Genomic DNA, 13,155 nt, shown 5'->3' on the forward strand with positions numbered 1-13,155 from the left:
AACTCCTCCAGTGGCCAGTTACAGCCTGCGGGAGCCAGCTTCCAACCTCTGTTTCTGACTCCAGGGCAGATGAAAATGAGCGCGAGTTCCACACGGGGTACACGTGGGGCACCATGAGGAAGGTCCGGGCCAGCGCTGACCAAGTCAGGGGCTTGCTTCTCCCATGATCTTTTTTAGCTGCTTGTTCTTTTTTTTTTTTTTTTTTTTTTTCATTTCTTAATGTGGTAAAATACCACATTAACATAACATAAAACCTACCATGTAACCATTGTTAAATGGGCAATTCAGTGACATTTAGAACTTTCATAACGTGGTGCGACTACCACCACTATCCTTCTCCAGAGCTTTTTCATCCTCCCAAATGAAATTCGGTTCCTGTATAACAGTAACTCACCATCCCCTCCCCCACCGCAGCCCTGGCAACCACCATTCCATTTTCCCGTCTCTAAGAATCTGACTACTCCAGGTGTCACCTGTAAGTGGAATCACACAGAATTTGTCTTTTTTTGTCTAGCTTCTTTCACTGAGCATCGTGTTTTCAAGGTTCATCCCTGTAACAGAATGTATCAGATCTCCATTCTTTTTTTATGGCTGAATAATATTTCATTGTGTGGATGGACCACACCTTCTTTGTTCAGTTATCCATCAATGGACATTTAGGTTTTGTTTCCACCTTTGGGCTATTGTGAACGATGCTGCAGTGAGCACTGGCATACAAGTACCTGTTTGAGTTTCTGCTTTTGTTTCCTTGGATAAACACAAAGAAATGGTAATTCTGTTTAGCTTTTTGAGGAATCTCCTAAAATTTTATAGTTTCAAATTATCCCCTAAGTTATAGCAAAGATTTTTTTCCTATAGTGTGTTCTAAACCTAATATTCTCTAGAGAGCAACAGTGGTTTATACAATTCTAATATGCTTGTCAGTTGCTGAAAAATAGTTTTCTTTTTCTCATTGTGTTATTTCAGTCTTTTTAACTCATTTTCATCTGTTTAACTTGAAGTTTATTGGCAGTGGCTTTGGGGCTTTGATCAGAGGAGACATTTTTACCTACACACAGGCGCGCGCACACACACACACTCTGCCACACAGATCACATTCTGCAACCCTGCAGAATAAATGACAAAGGTCCCATGGCCTTCTCTCCCCATTAACTGGAAAGATAGAGTTACTCTTTCCTCTTCAACAGGGAAGAGCCAGTGAGCACCCCGGGTGTTGACTCAGGACATCGCCACCCCACTGTCAGTCACTAATGGGAAGGGGAGGCTGCTAGGAATGCAGACTCGGCAGAATGTAACCCCTGGCTCGACAAATAGCCAGGGAATGAAGGTGGCTTCAAGGCAGAGTATGTCTTAAGAGATGAACTCAAATGAGAAAACAGTGAAAAAGCAAAGAGTTAGGGGTTCATAAAATTCATCTGTTTGTTCAGGAGCCTCAGTGTATACAGACTCCTTTAAAACTGTGTGTGTGTGAGACACGGTTACCAAAGGGGAAAGGTGGGGGAGGGAAAAATTAGGTGTTTGAGATTAATGTATATGAAATAGATAACCAGCAAGGTCCCACCGTACAGCACAGGGAATTCTATTCAATATCTTGTAATAATCTATAATGGAAAAGAATCTGAACAAGAAGAGATTTTTATTTATGTATGTGTAACTGAATCACTTTGCTGTACACCTGAAACACTGTAAATCAACTATACCTCAATGAAAACTGAAAAAAAAATTTCTGCACCAATAGGGAAAAAAAATTGTGTGTCTGTGTGTGTGTTTAATCACCTTTTAGGCACTAGGCCCTCCGATAAGTCACGAAGACACACAAATCATTAAGGAAACTTCCCCACTATCAAGAAGCTCACAGACTAGCAGAGGAAGAAGTTAAACAAGAAAACATTAAAAAGTAATAAAAACAGTCACTCACTCTGCCCCAGGCACTTCATAGGTGTTGTCTTATTTCCTCCCACGGTCATTCTATAGAGACAGGTCCTGTTAATTAGCCACGTTTTTTTTTTAAACAGAGGAGGAAACTATCTCAGAGAAGTTAATTAACTTGTTCAAATTCACACGGCTAGTAAAAGTAGTAGGTGGATTGGCCCCAGGCACCCTTGATTCTGAAAGCGCTCACCCTGTGAAGCCCGGCCTGTGCTACGTGTCAAAAGGAAAGTGTGCACACGGCTGAGTTGAGGCTTACAAGGATGAGCGGAAATGCTCCTTTGTACCAGGCAGGGCCCATCACGAGGAGGTGGAAGGGTGCTGTCAGATACACCTAGAACAGACGGACAGTATGGCAGGGTCCTGAGGGTCACCCTAGGAGGCTGGGGTTCAGGGGTGCTGGGGATGGGAATGGCCTGAAATGAAGAGAAGGAAGTCGGACCCAGGATTCCAGCACAGAGTTTCCCAAGAAGTGGCCCACTGTTTACACTCACCTGACACACCTGCCTCACCAGGGGCACTTGTTAAAAATACAGACTCCTGATCCCCACCAGAGACACACTGAGTCTCCATCTCAGAGCAGAGCTGAGAGCCCCATATTTTGCGTCTTGTGGATCGTGAAGTTGGATGCATGTTAAACCCCAGTGCACATACTCCAATGGGTTGGCACGGCGGTGCCTGCAGGCACTTTGTTAAACTAGGACACATGGAGATAAATAATGAAGTGGAAGGTAAAATTACAGAATTCATTTTTGTAAGAGGAAGACTCAGAGGAGGTCTAAGAAAGAATAAAGGTAAGTTTGCTGTGGGAATTGCCCCCGTCTCCGCCTCCTCTTCACTAGCCTCCACCCCAAACCCAGGAGTCTGCATCCTCGTACACCAGCAAAGTGTTCATAAAGGAGTGAGGGGAACCACGGCAGATGCTGGGCGCACTGGGAGGATGTCAGCCCAGAAAAAGGACGAAGACAGCTCGGAGCTGCAGAAGGAATGCACAGCCATCTGAAGTCATAGCTTCAAGCAATGTGGCCATAAGAGAATAAAAGGGTCTGAGAAGGAAAGGCAAAATAGTAACACTTAATAATAACATTCACTATAACATGTATTGTATATATTCATTAATATGCATTGAGCCACGATGAATTACCTGTGTAATTCTCAATAACAACAAAAACCACCTGGTGTAGGGACTACAATTTATCTATTGCACACACATGTAAACTGGGGCTCAAACATATTACGTGACCTGCCCAAGGGCCTGTGAGAAGAAAGATGGCCAGAGTAGAGGGAAAGGAGATTCCACTCACTTCAGTTAGCAGCTTGGTCAAGCACAGCACGAGGAAGAAGCTGACACAGAAACTGGAACCCTCTTGCTCCACTGGTGGGAATGGAAAACCTTGCAGCTCCTCGGTAAGTGGGACACAGAGTCATCACATGGCCCAACAACTGCACATCTAGTTCTAAACCATGAATAACTGACAACGGGGACTCAAACAAATGCTTGCACACACACGTTCAAATGCTTGCACGCAAGCCAAGAGGTGGAAACATCCCACATGCCCACGGTGAGTGGATAAACAAAATGTGACACGTGCCTGCAATGGAACATAACTCAGCCAGAAACAGGAATGAAATCCTGATACATTTCACAAGGGGGAAGAGCCTCAAAACCACGATGCTCAGTGAAATTAGCCAGACGCAAAGGGCCCCATGCTGCATGATGCCTTCCACGTGAAATATCCAGAATAAAATAATCCATAGAGAGAGAAAGAAGGAGGGGTTGGCAGGGAAGAAGAAATGGGGAGGGGCTGCTTAATGGGTATAGGGTTTCCTTTTGGGGTGATAAGCACGTCTTAGCACTAGATGGTGGTGCTGGTCATACAATACTGTGAACGTACTAAACGCCACTGAACTGCATGTTTAAAACCTGTGAATGGCTAATTTCAACATTCACTGACATGTTATGTGAATGTTGCTTCAATAAAAAATGCAAAAGAAAAGGAGACAGGAATCCCACGGTCTGTTTTCTCTCAAAGGAAATCCAGGGCCAGTCTGCTCAGTTCACTAAAAAGGGAATCTTGAGGGTGTCAGGCAGGGGAGCACCAGGACCAGGCATCTCTGCCAACAAACAAGCATCTTGGAAGTCACACATCACCCCAGCGCTGGGAGGGAAAGTGTGGGAGACACTAAGAAAGTCCAGAGAGGTTTCCGTTCATTGTGAACAAACTCAGTGAGGCATTTCTGCTCTCATTCAAACACCATGGAAACGGTATTACAATGGATGAGAAGAGACTTTAGAGATAAGGAAGGGGGATACAGAGAACTTGTGTGATGGGACCAAGGTCACACAGTAAGAACACAGCCAAATTAGCACCCAGACCTGTTGAAATGTCAGAACCTGTAGACCCAGAATCTCCAAGACCCATGAGGATCCCAGCGAACCAACCTGAAGGAGTGTGATGGGGTGTCAGCCACCTGGGGAGTGTGTGGGAATGGTGATTTACACTCAGCATCCCTGCCTTTCATCCTCACTGGTCCTTGAATCCACATCCCAAAATGCTCTCAGCTGTCATCTCTGCACAGTATCTCCCAGGATGCCTACGTGAGCTACACGGTTTTCATTTCTGCCAATTATTCTCCTGGCTGGAGATGGAGACTCAGGACATTCCGTTCAGCTGCCCAGACGCCTAGTTCCCTTCCCTCCACTAAATCATTAATGGCATATTTTTTCGTTCATTGTCACTTATGTGGCACACGATCCGTTTTAATTCTTAAAGTCCTACCTTGACTCATAAAGGCAGTGATTAAGGATGCTTCGACTTTGGAGTAAGGCAGCTTCGGGACTGAAATAAACCCATCCCTTAACCAGCTGCATGGCTTCAGGACAACAACATCAGCCCCCTCTGCCTCTGTCTTCTCTGCAAAACGGGGACGACTGGGACCCTGACATCAAGGGACTGCTGTGAGCATCAAATGAGATAATGTGTGGGACCCTCCTGGACCCGATATTTAGTGGGTGCCAGGTACCCATCCAGTAAGTGTTAGTTATTACAAGAGGAGGCACTATAGTTTAGTGAAGAAAAGGTTGGGGAAAACAGTTTGACCACCTGGGTTCAAAAAGTGACTTCATCACTGCCAGCTAAGTAAACCTGGGCAAGTTACTGACCTTCTCTGAGCCTTGGTTTTCTCATCTGTAAAATGGAAATAGCAGTACCTATCAGACTGGACGAGTATGAACATTAAGTCATATTGTCCATAAACAAGCTAAGTACAGAGTCTGACACACACATATGTGCTCAGTCGCTATGGTCATTAATATTACTATGATTCACAGCAGAATGTGACGGCTCTTGTTGGTCATGTTCATTTAAATAATCACTTCTTCTAAATAAGAAAACAAAATTTGCAAGGCAATTAACTTTTCAGCAAGCAAAATTACCTACAGCTAAGGCAAAACAGATTGAAATACATCTACTGGATGAAAACAGATTAGTGGTTGCCCATGGGTGTGGGGATGAGAGAGGGGCTGACTGCAAAGGAAGTTTGGGAGTGACGAAATGTTTTGCATGGTCCATGCTGGGGGATTCAAAACTTTCTGTATTTGCCAAAATCTGCAGCACTGCACACCACAATTTTACTGTGTGTAAATTTTTAAAAAATCAACAAGAGTGTGGGAGGAAACTGAGAAGGAATGCAGACTGTGACCAACTAATTTAATGATATTACAGATGAATCATATAACCACGCTGAAAGGAGGGAGGAAGAAAGGAAAGTAGCTTTGGGATGATCTGATACTACACAGAGAAAATCCTAAAGACACTATCAGAAAACTACTAGGGCTCATCAGTGAATTTGGTAAAGTTGCAGGATATGAAATTAATGCACAGAAATCTGTTGCATTTCTATACACTAACAACAAAATATCAGAAGAGAAATTAAGGAAGCCATCCCATTTACCACTGCATCAAAAGAATAAAATACCTAGGAATAAACCTACATAAGGAGGCAAAAGACCTGTACTCCGAAAACTGTTGAAGATGCTGTTGAAAGAAATTCAAGATGACACAAACAGATGGAAAGGTATATTGTGTTCTTGGATTGGAAGAATCAATATTGTTAAAATGGCCATACTACTCAAGGCAATATACAGATTCAGTGGAATCCCTATCAAACTACTAACGGCATTCTCACAGAACTGAAACAAAAAAATTTTTAAATTGTATGGAAACACAAAAGATCCAGAATAGCCAAAACAATCTTGAGAAAGAAGAATGGAACTGGGGGAATCATGCGCCCTGACTTCAGACTATACTACAGAGCTACAGTAATCAAAACAGTATGGTACTGGCACAAAAATAGACACATAGATCAATGGAACAGGATAGGAAGTCCAGAAATAAACCTACACACTTATGGTTAATTAACCTATGACAAAGGAGGCAAGAATATACGATGGAGAAAAGACAAACTCTTCAATAAGTGGTGCTTGGGAAACTGGAGAGCTACCTGTAAAAAAAATGAAATTAGAGCATTCTGTAACACCATATACAAAAATAAACTCAAAGTGGATTAAAGACCTAAATGTATGACTGGATACTCTGCTCAGATCTTGGTTCCCAAATACTGTTCTTCAACAAAAGGAACCAGAGTTCCCTGGAGAAGGGGCTGATTCCAGGGAGGGGTTAGAGAAAACATAAGATGTGCCTGGAGCATCATAGGGTGCCAAAAATTTAGGAAGCATTGAAAAAAAAAAAAAGTAAGTATGTCTAAAGGGCACAAGAATCAAACAGAAGGAGCTCCCAAGAGTCAAAGCTGGAATACTTTGAGCAAGAAAAATAATGAGAAAATTAGATTATAATCCAAAGGAAAAAAATATTCTTGAGTTGACACTGACATAAACAACCTAAATAAACAACTACATCTCTTATAGAAGAGTTCTAATTAATACATGTAAAAGAATGAGGGAAATAGAAAATCACTGTCAGAACGACAAAGTAATAAATTAGTGTGCTGTTAAGTACAAATGGAAAAAACGGCAACCTTCCAGGGAGGAAACTTGGCAGACACCACCTCAACCATGTGATCAGGGGTAATATCACCAGTAATGAGACACACAGCTCTCACGTGTCCTCCAATGTGGGGCACTGAGAAGAACGCATCACTTTTATGTCACCCTTTCCAATTATACATATCTTCAGTCTAGTCAGGGACAGACAGCAGACAACCCCAAATTGAGGGATAGGCTACAAAAAAAAAAAAAAAAAAAAAAAAAAAACCCATGCAAGAACAAACAAACAAAAAAACGAAAGACCAAAAAAAAAAAAAAAAAAGAGCAACTTCCACAGATTGGAGGAAACTAAGGTGACAGGACAACTAAACACCACATGGATAATAAAACAGATCCTGAAAGAGTAAGAGAACGAAAGGACAAAAGTAAAAACTGGTGAAATCCTAGGGAAGTGTCTATTTCAGTGAATAGCTCTGGACTCATGTTAATTTCTGTTTCAACTACTGCATTATGTCGACATAAGATATTCAGAGAAGATGAGTGAAGGGTATACAGGACTTCTTTATACTACTTTTGCAACTCTTCTGAAAGTCCAAGATTGTCTCCAAAAAAGGTCTCAAAATTCTTTACAGCTGCTAAATCAAAAGTTTCAGACACCTGGAGTCTTACTAGAAATATTTCACTTATCACCAGCAAAGTTATTACCCTCACTTTATGTTTAGAAGGAAATCAGATAATGAAGGCAAGCATAAATTTTTAAAGAAAACTTGCCCATGTCTTCTTTTTTCCAAATTCTATTAAATATTTTAAATCTAACTTCTTTTAGAAAGTGATCTAGTTTGGCATGGTAGACACGGTTATTATTTCCAGTCATTTGAAATGCACAGCTAACACGCACACTAAGGTGACCTTGTTTTAAAGGGAATTCTCGTGCATCTTGGATTTTCTGTTTAGTGTCCTTTGCAAGATGGCCACAAATCCCCAAAAACGTACACTTTCATAGTCATCTATAGATTTTAGGCTCTACACCCCCTAAACTCTCACCTTTCCCACACGAGTTCCTTTTCCACTGGGTCTACCTCACCCAGGAATGGAACTCAGCAACTGAGCCCTGATTTCTGCACGACTACTATGCTCCTCCCCTCACCTGCATGGGCTTCATCTCCAGGCAGGTGGTAGGGTAGCTGCAGCACACGTGGTTGTCATATCCACGGATGACAGTCTCCACTGAAATGCAAGGGAGTATCCTCCTGTCACCCTCCCAGGAAAGAGGAAACTTTAATCTGCAGCCTCTAGAGAGAGACATGTATGTCTCATCGTGCATCCTGTGCCATTTTCCTTTATTCTTAAACCAAGCTTCATGAGCCAGGGTAGTCCCAAGGCTCAGGATGGCCGAGGCCCGAGTACCAGGGGATTATTATGTGTGTGGTTTAGAACAGGAATTGGAGAATCACGGTCCACAGGCCAAACCCAGCCCACTGCTGAGTTTCGCAAATCAACTTTGCAAATACATATGTGTTGGAATATAGCCAAACCCATTTGTCTCCGGATTGCCTATGACTGCCTTTGCACAATGACTGAGTAAACAGTTGTGAAAAAGACTCTATGTCCCATACAGCCCAAGTCCTGGCTCTTTACAGAAAAAAGTTTGCTGGCTACTGGCTTAAATGAATGACACAGTGCACCTGGAATTCCTCTCAGCACTCTTACCCTCCCTGCCCGCTGTGCAAGGGCAGAGGAATAAAACAGATGTTCTGGAGACAACTACAATGCCCAGTACCATCCAACCCCTGGGCCAAGCAAACTCACAAATCGATTAAAGGGCTGCTCCGTGATGAGCGCCCTCCTAGTTTATGTGGCTTGAATTCACTTTCTCTTATAAAATTATCATGATGGTAAATAGCTATTTTTTTGCCTTAGTGTCCTTCTCCGGAAAAAAATGAAAGTTTGCAAGCCTGTGACAGCCTAATTTTCATTCATTAAATTTTATCAGGAAGTGAAATCCTAAAACATGAAGTTTTTGTCTCACACCATGTCATTGATTTCTCACAAGAACCCTAGATGTTAGTCAGTTTAAACTATGAAAGCTTCTGAAATGAAATTCAAAGTGGTTTAGTGCCGATAAACAAGTTATGCATGTTTCTCATTAATTGTCTGCAAGACACAGTCTCAGAAAGACTGAATGGTGTTAGTGGTCTGCAAGTTCCGCCCTTCTCCAAGAAGACTTTCATGCCATTGATTATATTGATTCTAATTGGTTACGTTCCACTCATAAAAATGAGCAATAAACAACTATCAGTACCAATGTCGTAACTGTTATCATTCTTAGAAGCAATGAAGGTCAAAACACAATCTACACACAAAAGGTGATCCTAACGCTCTCCATGCCTTCAATTTCAAAGGCAGTCCTGTAACTTACCACGGCATGAGATGACCCCTCATTGCAGGAGATGGAAATAATATTTATCTAAGAACTTAATTGTAAAGTGATCTATGAGATAAGAATTTACTCGCCAACATCAGGTCATCCTTTAAGAACACAAACTTTTTTCTTTGGCATATCAGAGAAGATGAAGAGAGGGGAAAAAAAAAAAAAAAGGAGTGCTTACCTAGCTAGAGATTGACAACTAAGAAGAATGGTAAATAAAGACTTTCTCTCCAGGTGGCAGGAGTTTGAATACAGTCATGCTTAGTCCTAAGTGAAATCTCTTTGACAGAAACCTGCTCTATTTAGAACAGCTGGATATCAACCCTTGGGTTTCAGATCACGATAATAAAATGTCATTATTATGCTGGTGGTGATGTGGATTTCTCTGGGATGGGAGCAAAGTGAATGGCCTGGCAGTGGCATCAATAGATGTGAAGAGTAGCAGGAACCACGGCCTGTCTGACTCCTCTGAATCAATTCAAGGAAACAAACATTTCTACAGTGTGTATTTCATGCCGGGCACCATGCCCCTCCCATACTCTAAATGAGGGGGAACCCAAGGTTCAGCTTCAATTTCTGCTTTTCTTCTTTCTCTTACCCTGACTGTGTCAGCAGAATTGCTTTTCACTGTAAGTAACAGAAAACATGACTTCAGGGCTTAAACGTCAATAAATCTGAACGCAGGCAGTTTCTGCCCTGGCTTCAACGCTGGACAAGGTCAAGATGGTGTCTCCATGATGCTGTTGGTCTCTTCATTATGACCACAGAAGGATGCCACAGTACCCGTCAGCAAGTCCACACAGGGACCAAGGAGAAGGGCAAGGAAGCAGTGCTGGGTGCTTCTTCTGTCTCTTTTTTTCAAGAACACACAAGCCTTCTCAAAAAAACCTGCCTCCAGCATATTCCTTTCTGTCTCTGTGATAGAGTTGGTCCTGATCCCTCTCTCCTCTGTAATGTAATAAGAATCACATCTCTACCATGGGTTCATGGAGGACATGTTGACACTTGACCTTGGGTTTGGCCACACAACTTGCTCCCGTCACTGGAATGTTAGGAGATGTGGTATGGGCAGAAGCTTAAAATGTGCTTTCACAACTGGCCTTGCCCTCTTGTCCTCACGTAATCCACCAGGAAAAGAATATACCCCAGGAAGTCTCAAGTCCAAAGAGGATGAAAGACATCTTGGGGCGATCTAGACTCAACACATAGCTCGGAGTCTGCAATCCAGTCTGGACCAACCAAACTGCACTCATATATCACTGCAGACCCACAGATCCATTCATAAGAAATATATATTTATATGAGTCATTGTTTTTTTTAGGACAGTTTGTTATACAGCACTATGGTGGCAAGAGCTGACTGATACATTTTCATTGGCTGGAATTGTGTCTCATGGCTTCTCTGAGGCCCAAAGGAGTTTAGAAAAGTGAACAACAAACAAGGGAAACTAAAAGAACTGATATAGAAACTTTCTTTCACACTTCCCAATTCAAATTCTCACTCTACACAGATTTCCAAACCAGCATACCTTGCTTTGGTCTCTCAGATATTAGCTATATCCTCCAAATGCCCATTAAGCATTTTGCATTGATGTGTGCTGCATTTATGTCAAAATCTGGGCATGTAAAACTGACTTCTTTCCATCTCTCATCTCAAAACTGACCGCCCCATCTGACTTCCTTAGTACACCTTTATTACTACAGTGACAAACACTCACTATCTCAGGGTTAACTTTGATTTCTCTATTTGAATCTACATATGGCATAAATATTATAAATAATATTTACTATACTCATTTATTGAGCACTTATAAGATTCCAAGCAATGTTCCCAATGCTTCATATGCATTATCGCATGTAAACCATACAGGAGAAGCTCTGGAACTACAGGTAATTTATTATCATCTTCATGATAATGAAGAATTCAAAGGTTACTTTCCATCATCCAGTGACTGGCAAATTGGAATATACCAGATATTGGGTTCAAAATCACTCCATTCCCGGGCCAAGTATTCTTTGTGAATTATTTCACTGTATCCATACATACACCTTTGTAACAATTCAGTTACTGGAAGATGAGAAATATTAGGTATAACTGATTAGTTAATAATCACACCTTTACCAAATGTCTCTCAAGTTCAAAATCACTCCTTCCCTGGGTCAGGTACTTTATGTGAATTATTTCAATCCTCCCATGCATTTACCCGCTTTTGTCAAATCACTTACTAGAAGATGAGAGAGATTAGATTATACTGATTCTACCCCAGTACATGTCCCTTAATTTCTAACCCCACTGTCTATAAACAATTAAAAAGGTCTTCCTTTCTTGTTCCTTCTCATTCCAAATCGCTGTACATATAGCCTCCAAATTAAACTCTTTAAAATACTGCTGTCATCTTCACATTTATCTCCTGCCCTGCCAGCACCTGTGCCTGCTATCAGAAATACTGCATTTCTGTACGAGACATCATTCAAAGCCACAGTCATGGGACTTTGCCCTATACTGCCATGGGACATTCCTATGAGAAGATTCAATTATACACCTAACACCTTCCAAGAAATACACTGACAAGGTGGGCGGAAGTGGGGTGAAAAGAACTTTCTTTGAAACTCCTTAATGCAAAAGTTTTGGATGGTTTCACAGCCCGCTCTGCCTATCAAATCAAGCCACAATTTCTTACTCAAGGGCCTCAAAGAGATAAACCCATTCCAGTTTACACCAGATCAGTTCTACCAAGATTGGACAGTTGTCCCAAGGCTGACCTAAGGCCAGTAAGCCGTGCTCCAAGGGCGTGCATCTGCTCTAACTGGTCAGCGTATGCGCCATACTCATTAGTAAGAATGATGAACACCATGCTAGTGTTGCCGTTTCTCTTCGTGAAATGCCTGCATGCTCTCTCTGCCCATCTAGCGTGACGTCTGACCTTCACATCCCACCCCTGCATAACCCACAGGAGTCTCTCTGCTCCTCAGAACCCCTCAAACAGGCTGGACATTATGGTGACTGGCTTGGAATAGAAACACTCTGTCTCCGTGTGCTTCTCTTTCTCTGGATCAGAATGTTGCCTGCTCAGAACTGTTGACATTCTGTGTTGTGAGGGGCAGTCCAGGGCACTGGACTCTGGGGCAGCACCTCTGGCCTCTACCCACTAGGTGTCAGCAGCACCATGCCCCTGGTTGTGACAACCAAGGATGTCTCTGGATCCTGCCCAGTGTCCTCTTGGTGGGCAAAACCGTCTCCCTTCTCACCTCCACGGAGAACCGTCACTGTAGACTACACGGTTCTCGGGACTGAGACTTCCTGAGTCTTCTTGCCCCCTTTTGTGTCATGTGGGAGGTACTCAGCGATATGGCGGGTTGATTTCACATTCTCACAGATCCATCTTAATTGGAGGGTTTTGTTTTTTTTGAAACATCCCAGCGGGTAGTTGTTTTAATCTGCCATTAAGTCCACACCATTTTGCAAATGACTGCCTAAAAATGCACACGACTTAAGTATTAATTTGTTTGTGCAGGATGCAGAATTCTGCTTCTCCCAATAGGATCACCTTCTGAAAAGGCCATCTTTTATTTGATTTTTTTTTTTTTTTTTTTTTTAGTGCCTACCTAGGATTCCACGTTACTCTCTAGAAATCATCAGTTTTCAGAGAGGTTATTTATGAAGCTACGGAGAATTGTGATGATGCTGCAAAGAAGTCACAATGACCTACAGAGAATAAACCAGAGCTCCGAGGAGCTGTTAAGAATAATGGACTAAAAAAAAAAAGAATGATAATGAAAAAAACAGAGAAAAA

At 42.2% G+C, this 13,155-nt stretch overlaps 1 protein-coding gene across 11 annotated transcripts in view; it reads right to left on the reverse strand.

Moving 5' to 3' along the window:
- The window catches only part of RBFOX1 (RNA binding fox-1 homolog 1), a 1,985,071-nt gene that overhangs the window by 1,314,624 nt on the left and 657,292 nt on the right, over nt 1-13,155 (reverse strand). The window lies entirely within an intron of this gene.

The sequence above is a fragment of the Camelus dromedarius genome, chromosome 24, assembly GCF_036321535.1.
Source record: "Camelus dromedarius isolate mCamDro1 chromosome 24, mCamDro1.pat, whole genome shotgun sequence".
Taxonomy (NCBI): Eukaryota; Metazoa; Chordata; class Mammalia; order Artiodactyla; family Camelidae; genus Camelus; species Camelus dromedarius.